The 8,125-nt window shown below is 58.8% G+C and overlaps 1 pseudogene; it reads left to right on the top strand.

Annotated features, from left to right (window-relative positions):
- The first annotated feature begins 5,756 nt into the window (after positions 1 to 5,756).
- On the top strand, positions 5,757 to 7,026 carry LOC140221691 (probable glycosyltransferase 6; annotated as a pseudogene).
- Positions 7,027 to 8,125: the final 1,099 nt, after the last annotated feature.

Genomic DNA, 8,125 nt, shown 5'->3' with positions numbered 1-8,125 from the left:
GATGTGACAAAATTGTTTCAAATTCAAGTACTTATTGTTATATGTAGTATTTGCTCATGATCAACTCTTTATATCCTTGTAGGGATGAACAAGTTGTGCTGGATTCACTTCTTATCTGGTTAGTCTTGTCCAATGCATGTAGATATTGTTGAAATTCATTTAAGCTCTCTTGGGCTTCATAGTCAGTTAACTGCGCTTGTACCTGAAATGGAATGCGACTCTTCGTATCTGGTTTGGTTTGAATGCAAGCAAATTAAAGGAACGCGCAAATATCTTGCAGGTGGTGGATAAACATGCTAGCTGCAGCTGAATCACGCCTAACTAAAGCTGGCCTGCTGGTAGATGTGGGGCAGCCTTCTGTACGAGTCCAACGAATGGACTCGGAGAGCAGGTACGCAGATTCCCCTATCGTTTCTGGCTTTCCGCCGCTTAGCTTTTACGAGTCCGACTCCGACCACACGGACCCAGGCTTGCTCCAGTCCGTCCGCCTCTCCTCTTGCCGACTCCCTGGCTCATATATACAGCGGAACCACCGGCCCAGCAACCGAGCACCAGAATTTCGCCATGGAATCGATATGGAAAGATCAACCGCAACGGACGGCAAACATGCGGCTCGCGGTGGAGGACCTGTCACAGACGTGCCGACGGGACCGATACTATCCCTTATGCATCGCGGCCTTCTGCAACCACTGCTGCCGCGGGCACCACGACACACGCTGGTGGGATGACCTTGCCATACCTGTCCACGTAGACGCCGCCGGCCAACCAACCTTCCCCAAGCACTTCCCGAACGGGAACCCCATCGAGGATTGGATCGTCAAACGCATGGTTGAGGAACATTATGCCACGCCCTTCAAAAGAGACGCTTACTGCACCAGATGCATGCGCGCCTTCAGCACAGGCTTGTGTTTCCATCACCAGCAATATTGCGGCCGCGACTTCATTGTCCGCCGCATCGAGGAGCACGACGGCCGGCACTACGTCCGCTGCAGGGGCGACGAGAAGTGGTTCGCTGACCTTGAGAACATGCTTGGGGATCCAGTGGGCGAGGACTACGGCGAGCTGATGCTGCTGCCCTTGCTGACAAGGAAGCCAGGCATATGCGTGCAGTGTGCTGGCCCCGTGCCGAACCCGTTCTGGTGGCGGTGCTCACGGGCCTGTGCTGCGAGCCATGACCAGGAGGTCGCCCGGCGCCGGGAGCGGAGGGAAGCCAGACGCGCCGCGCTTCAAATTGCCAACCTACACGTCGATGGATGATCCAACTGGAACTGGCCTGCTACGCGTATAGTAAACGAGTTACCTTTGACACGTGTATACCAGCCCATTGTTCCCTAGTTTTGCTATTGGCAGTACACCGCGTCTATAAGTACAGGTACGGTGGAATGCAGAATGCTAATTTTGTTCGTTACGAGCACGAGAGCATCTCATGCCTAGAGAGTTGAGAGCACCTGAGATGTTCTCAACCACGATAGTAAGGTCGATCATGGTTTCTTCTTCTTGTTATCACAAACTCAAATTGGAGTATCGGACAATGTGAGCCGTCTTCTTTTAGAAAAGAAATTAATAAGTCAAGAAAAACCAAGATCATAACAGTCCGGAATAGCTGGCCTCGTTGGCGTTGCCGTCTCGGCGACTTCCGACCAATACGCCGGGAGCGCTACGCGCGGTCTCCCCTGCTCCTCCTCTCGCCCGTTGCGTTCGCCTACACCGGCCAGCCGCCTTTCCTCGCGCCGCGCCTCGGCCAAGTAGGAGAAGCTGTGGCCCGCGGCTCGCCTCCACTGCGTGGTGGCGCTGGCCCGACTCGCGGCATTCCTGGCGCCTGCTTGTTCGTCCAACGGCGAGCACCAGCAACGCGGCGTCGGTCGGGGGCCTATGCGCGACCGTACGCTAGGACCCTATACCCCCCGCCTCGCAGCTCGACCGTCGCCGCCTCTGTCCTCGCAGCAGCAGCCGTGGGGCGCCGCCGCCATGCGGTGCGCACCCACATGGTGCCTCGCTCGTGGACTTCGCAGCCCATGGTCGGCACATTCAAGGCACTCGGCCTCCTCGCCAAGGGGGTTATGTGTAAATTATACGGGGGTAATATGCAAATATTTAGATCGCGATTATTAATCGCGATCCATATCAGGAGTCTCTTTGCAAATGTTACGGCGCCGGCGACACCGCTACCGCGTCCCGCCGTCAGGTTCTCGCAGCGCCCCCACGCTCAGCGCTTGTTCAGGGATGCTGCTCGCCGCCGACTGGAGATGTAGCCCCCCACTGCCACGCTCGGCCGCGCCCGCCGGGTGGCGGCGGCGCGGCGGGCGCGGCGACGACGCTGCCGCCGCTGCACTGCAGGGCAGGCCGGCTTTCCCCCGAGAGAGCAGCACGTGGCGCGGCGGCCGCGCGAGCGAGCGTGGCACAGTGAAGCGTCGTGGTGTCGAGCACGGCGGCGCTGACTCCTGGTCTCTACTTCTCCGGTCAGTGTTTCGCCACCGCCGCCGCGCCGGCCGTGGCCTCCTACAACTACGGATTGCCAGAAGACGAAGACGACGCCATCTCCAGTCAGTGTTCCGATTGGATGCCGTACTTGCTGGATCCTCCCTCTTCAAAAATAAAATCGCACTCGATCTTCAATTTCTCACTAATCCAAGCATTTTCTTTTTCTCTCGATCGCACCCGGCCGTGGTTCGTGTCTTGGTGACTTCAGATTGATGATGGAGACGCTCATCTGCTTGGCCCTTTCCAGCTTCATGGTTCGCCCGCTGAGCTCATCTTTGAAGATTACTATTACTACGGGGTGCTTGCTGATCCTGACGACAATGTCGACGACGAACTTTTGTAATTACAGGATAAAATATGGGTCTCGATCATGTATTGTAATACGAAAAACAAAAGCAGACAGATCGGGATTTTCCTATACTTATGAAATGAACAAATACAAAAACGGTGAAAACGGCTGTAGGAGTAAATGACAAAATTGATGTTTTTTCTAACAACAGAAATGGTCGGAAACTATATGTAATACATGAACGATATCTGACAGATTTGGAATTGCCCGTTCCCGTTTCGATAGATTTATACCATTTGATCGGCCAGTATCCTGATTCCATGTCATTTTAGAGGTGGTGGGCTGTTCTGACTTCTGACAACATCATCTAAAATGAACAGTTATGTTACAGAATTAATGATGTGACATTTGCTCGACTGTGACAGATCTTTTAAATGAGCAGCGAGGTAATTGCATCTTTGCCTTGAGGAGCTGAACTGCAGATAAGGGATGCTGTGGCGCTCGCTGTTCAGTGGCCTTTGGCAGTAAACGTCGGCAGGCAAAAGAGCAATGCAACACTTGTGTTCCCAACAATAGCAGGTTCCGTAGATAAATACACTCCTTCGTTTTCGCAAGCAGTTAATTGCATTCGATTCAGTAATTTCCATAGGCAGACGAGGTTGCATAAGGGTGTTTGACAGCACTCCACCTCCAAAAAATAGCTCCACTCCACCAACTCTATACTTTTGGTGCTTCACTCCATCAACTCTAGAAAAACATGAAGTTGATGTACGTGTTTGGCTGATTGCAGTGCTCCAGCCCCAGAAACGTAAGGTCATGTTGTGAATAGTCTATTTTACCCATTGTAAATGGAGTCGCATGTCATCCTCTTCTCTTTTCTACCCTCCTCTTCCTCTCTCTTCTATCTTCTCCCCTCTCTCTTCCTCTGCTTGCATTCGCCACGAGCCTCCCGCAAGGCACTCGACGGCGACGGCGGTAGGGCCACAACGCGGGGGAGCGGACGGCTCGGCCGGCGAGCGGCGGCGCCACGACGCGAGACCACGATGGCGGGGTCGCAGCGGTTGGTTCTGAATCGAGGCACTGCCCCAACTTTAGCGTGTGCGGCGTGGCCCCAAGCCTAGCCCTAGCGAGCCGTAGCGGCACGTCACGACGTGCGGAGGAGGTACGGCCGTGGGGCACTGGAGATGCAACGCAGCACCGACAGGTGGCAAAGGCGCGGCTCCATGGACTGCGGCAACGCAGCCAGGGCCACGGCTTCGACGATAAGCCGTGGCGCAGGCGGCGGTGGTGGCAGCGCATCCGGGGAGCAGCGCCGGCGAGGGCGGCGCGGTCTGGCGGGAGCGGCAAGGTCCTATGGGGACGGCACGGTTCGGAGAGGCGTGGTCTGGCGGGAGCAGCAAGGTCCTACGGGGACGGCACGGTTCGGAGAGCGTTGGAGGGTGCGAGCGTGCGGTGCCCTCACGGCTGGCGGCTGCCTGGCCTGCTGTGCGACGCCCCCGTGGCTGGCGGCGCCCGACGCTGCCTGGCCTGCGTTTGTCGCGAGGGAGGAGTCAAGGGGAAAGAGATGGGTAGGCGGACGGGAGGAGGAGTCACGGGGTGTTTTCTTTTCTGATTGCGAACCGGTACGGGTGTAACTGATGGCAGTGATGGGTAAATACTCACCAACTCCACGAGAAGGTCTGAAAAGGGAGTTTTTGAGCACCCGCTGAGGTACTCCACTAAAAACGTGGATCTGGCACCCTGCTCCACCTTTTTCCTAGGGCTGTAGTTGTTGGAGCTAAATGCGTTTAGTTGCGAATTTTTTGAGTTGGTGGAATGGAGAATTTTTCCTCAAGTGGAGTGGTGCCAAACATCCAACCTGTTCCCTTCCACGAGTATGTGGAAGTGTAGATTCAGGCGCAAAGCTGCATCATACCTCTCGACGCAAACGGCGGCGATAAGCACGGTCTGATTTAGCTTCTACTGAAAAAGATGAGTGTCTGATACTCTGATGCTGCAATCCATAGCTAATCTCAACTCTGAAGTCTGAACTATGAGCATGCGAAACAGTCATCCTGTCATGCTCTCTGATCCATCGTCCGCTGTACCAGGAGGCAGGCGGGCGCCGGCGAAGACAGCGATGTCGTACGAGCCGACGGCGGCCACTGTGGGCATCTGCCGAAGCCAGCCGACCGGCCAATCTCCTTGCCTGGGCCTGCTGATCCGGCGAGCTTCTTGCAACGATGAAGCGGCGAGGTCTCCCGCGCCGTCGATCGGTGGACACTCGCCGCCGAGCCCGAGCACCGCCGCCGCGCCGTCCAGCCTCCAGCATGGCGGCCTCCCGCGCCCGCCTGACGACTGATGAGGACGACAGCGGGACCAAGTCCACGCCCAATCTGGACTGCACATTCTCGATCCAGCGGCTATCAGGGACCCAAGTGGTGGACAGTATTTGAAATACCGTCCACCCCCGGTCCCCGGACGGCAATTCGTTTACCGTCCACCCCTAGTCGTCGCTGCGCCGCCGGCTCAGCTGCCCGGCGTGGTTCGCTGGAGCACCGCCACATCCCGGGCGTCAACTGAACCCCTTCCCTTTCTCCTCCCCGTGTCGCCATGGCGCCGCCAGCTTCCACTTCCCACCGGCCATGGCCATGGAAAGCAAGGAAGAAACTAACTAGAAACAGGGCCTGCGGCAGTTCCTGGATCAGTTCCTAGAACAGTAGATGCAACCCATCGACAAGAGTTACCTCCGCGGATGGGCGCGTCGCTGTCGATCGATCGTGCATCCCGACTCCTCGGGTCGCCTCGAGTCTCGACTGTCGTCGGAGTTGCAGATCGACGGCCACCACCCTGTTCTTGGCATTCTTGATGTGGATGGGATTGGAGATCGATCGCCGGGGTTGCATACCTGCATCGCAGCCTCGCGCTTTCTCCACGAACCTGCCGCGCGTACTCCTCCTCACTCCCGGAGCCACGACCAAACGACACACACAATCCCTCTCCTCCTATGGCCGCGTCGTGGAAGGCCGCGGCGGGCAAGAAGGACGCGGCGCCATCGGCACCGCGGCCCCACTGCGCGCGCGACGTGCTCGTGTTCGCGGCCGGCGTGGCGGCGGCCGTGCTGGCATTCCTGGGGCTTTCGTCCTCCGTGCTCGTGCCCGGATGGCGCGGCGGCGGCGGCCTCGCCGCCTTCCCCGTCCCCGGACTGGCGGACGGGCCGCGCACGTTCTACGACGACCCGGACCTCTCCTACGCTTTGGACTGCCGCATCACCGGGTGGGACGCCAAGCGCGCGGCGTGGCTGTGGTCGCGCGGGCTCGGCGCGGGCGCCGCCGGTAGCGCATGGTGATGGTGACCGGGTCACAGCCGGAGGCCCGGAGCCGTGCAGGAGGGGCGCCGGGGGCGACCACTTGGCACCTGCTCCTTCCTCAAGAACAAGCTCGACTACTGCCGGCTCCACGGCACCGAGCTCCTCTACGACAACGTGCTGCTGGAGCCGTCCATGGCGGCGTACTGGGCCAAGATCCCCGCCGTGCGCGCCGCCATACTGGCGCACCCGGACGCGGAGGGGGTCTGTGGTGGGTCGAAGCCGACGCTGTCTTCACCGGCATGGAGTTCTCCCTCCCGCTCGCTGCCAAGTACGGCGGCTACAACCTCGTCCTATCTACGGCTGGGCCAAGGAGGTGTAGGAGAGGAGGCGGTGGCTGGGGCTCAACGCCGGCGTGTTCCCCATCCGAACTGCCAGTGGTCGCTGGACTTCCTTGACGAGTGGTGGCCGTCCGGCAACGGGCGTCTCGATTCCGCGTCCCTCTCGTCGGCCGCCACGGCCTACGCCTCGCCCGGAACAGGCCCGCCCTGGCCTCCTCCTCCGCTTCCTCGTCCCCGTCCTCATCCTCGTCGTCAGACTCCAGCACGAGGGCCTCCAGCGCTGGCGCCGCCCTTGGACGCGAGATGGCCAGCAGACGGCGCGGGGGAAGCGGCGGGGCGGCGAGCCGGACGGCGGGAGGAAAGGAAACGAAAGGGGGCGACAAGGTGAGGGGGCATCGCAGCGATGGGGATGGAGCGCCGCAGGCGCAGGGAGAGGCCGAGGCCATGAACGAATCGACGCCGAGCACCAGAAGCACCGCTACGCACCAGTCACCGACTGAGGTCGGAGGACAGCGGCCAGGAGCGAGCGGACCCCAACCAGGGAGCTATGTGCAAATGTTAGGGTCCAAATTGAAAATAATCGGATCGCGATTATTGATCGTGATCCAAATTAGGGGATTATATGTAAATTTCAGGGGGCAATATGAAAATATTTGGATCGCGAGTATTGATCGCGATCCAAAATAGGGTTCTCTTTGAGAATATTCAAGCGCCGGCCGCCGGCTACATTGCGACCGGCGAGGTCGCCTCCCGCGCTTGCTTCCTCAGGTTCACGCACCGCCCGTCCGCCCCCGCGCTCGCCTCCCGCGGCCATAGCTCGTTCAGGGATGCTGCTCGCCGCCGGGTGTAGATGTAGGACGGCGTTGGCGCGGCGACGGCGCCGCGGCCGCACTTTCAGGGCAGCCTGGGTTTTCCCCCGAGCGAGCAGCGCGTGGCTCGCCGCGCAACTGAACGGAGGAGCGCTTCGGCCCCTGCAGTCGTGGGATTCCGCTGTCCTCGAGGTGGCGGCCGCGCGAGCGTCGCGGCGGCGCCGAGCATCGGAGGCGTCGCGTCGTCGAACACGGCGACGCCGGCCGATCATCCGGAAACCGATCGACAACTCTTGAGCGTTGTGGATTTCCGATCCCAAGAGCCGATCATCCTGGTATCTCCTGACCCCTGGTCTCCACTTCTGATCTTCTCTATAAAATGCGCAGAGAAGAGAGAACACAAGGCACCGCCGTCGAGTTCCCGATCTGACATCATGTTGCAGCTCGAGGTAAAATGGCAAAAGGCTCCATCAGAGCAGGCTTATTATGGATAATCTTCCATTGATTCATGTCTTGTTCATAAGCATGCGTAATGTATTTGTTTGTAGATGAATATGAATCCATTGCTTCATTACGGACTGAAACGAAGGGTTCATCCTGCCAACAAAGTGAAATTTCTCTGGAAGCTCAAGTACAGGGCTATGCAGGGCCACAACTTCCAAAGGTACGGTACACTTGGCGCCGGCCACATCGACTACAATCGCCTCTACCCTGGCGCCGGACGTGCCTCTGCTGCCCCGCTCATCGCTCCGTTTACGGAACGTGAGGCGCGTGCAGTGGTTCGCGCGATGAACAAGTCTAGCTCACCTAGCCCGGACGGCTTCGGCCTGGCGTTCTACACTGCCGCCTGTCATACTGTTGCGCCGACTGTGCTACACTTGGCTGAGGCGTTCCACGCCGGGTCTGCAGACCTCGAGCG

This window comes from Setaria viridis, chromosome 1 (genome assembly GCF_005286985.2).
Source record: "Setaria viridis chromosome 1, Setaria_viridis_v4.0, whole genome shotgun sequence".
Classification (NCBI taxonomy): domain Eukaryota; kingdom Viridiplantae; phylum Streptophyta; class Magnoliopsida; order Poales; family Poaceae; genus Setaria; species Setaria viridis.
The sequence above is the reverse complement of the archived record's forward strand: the minus strand, read 5'-3'. Positions and strand labels throughout refer to the sequence as shown.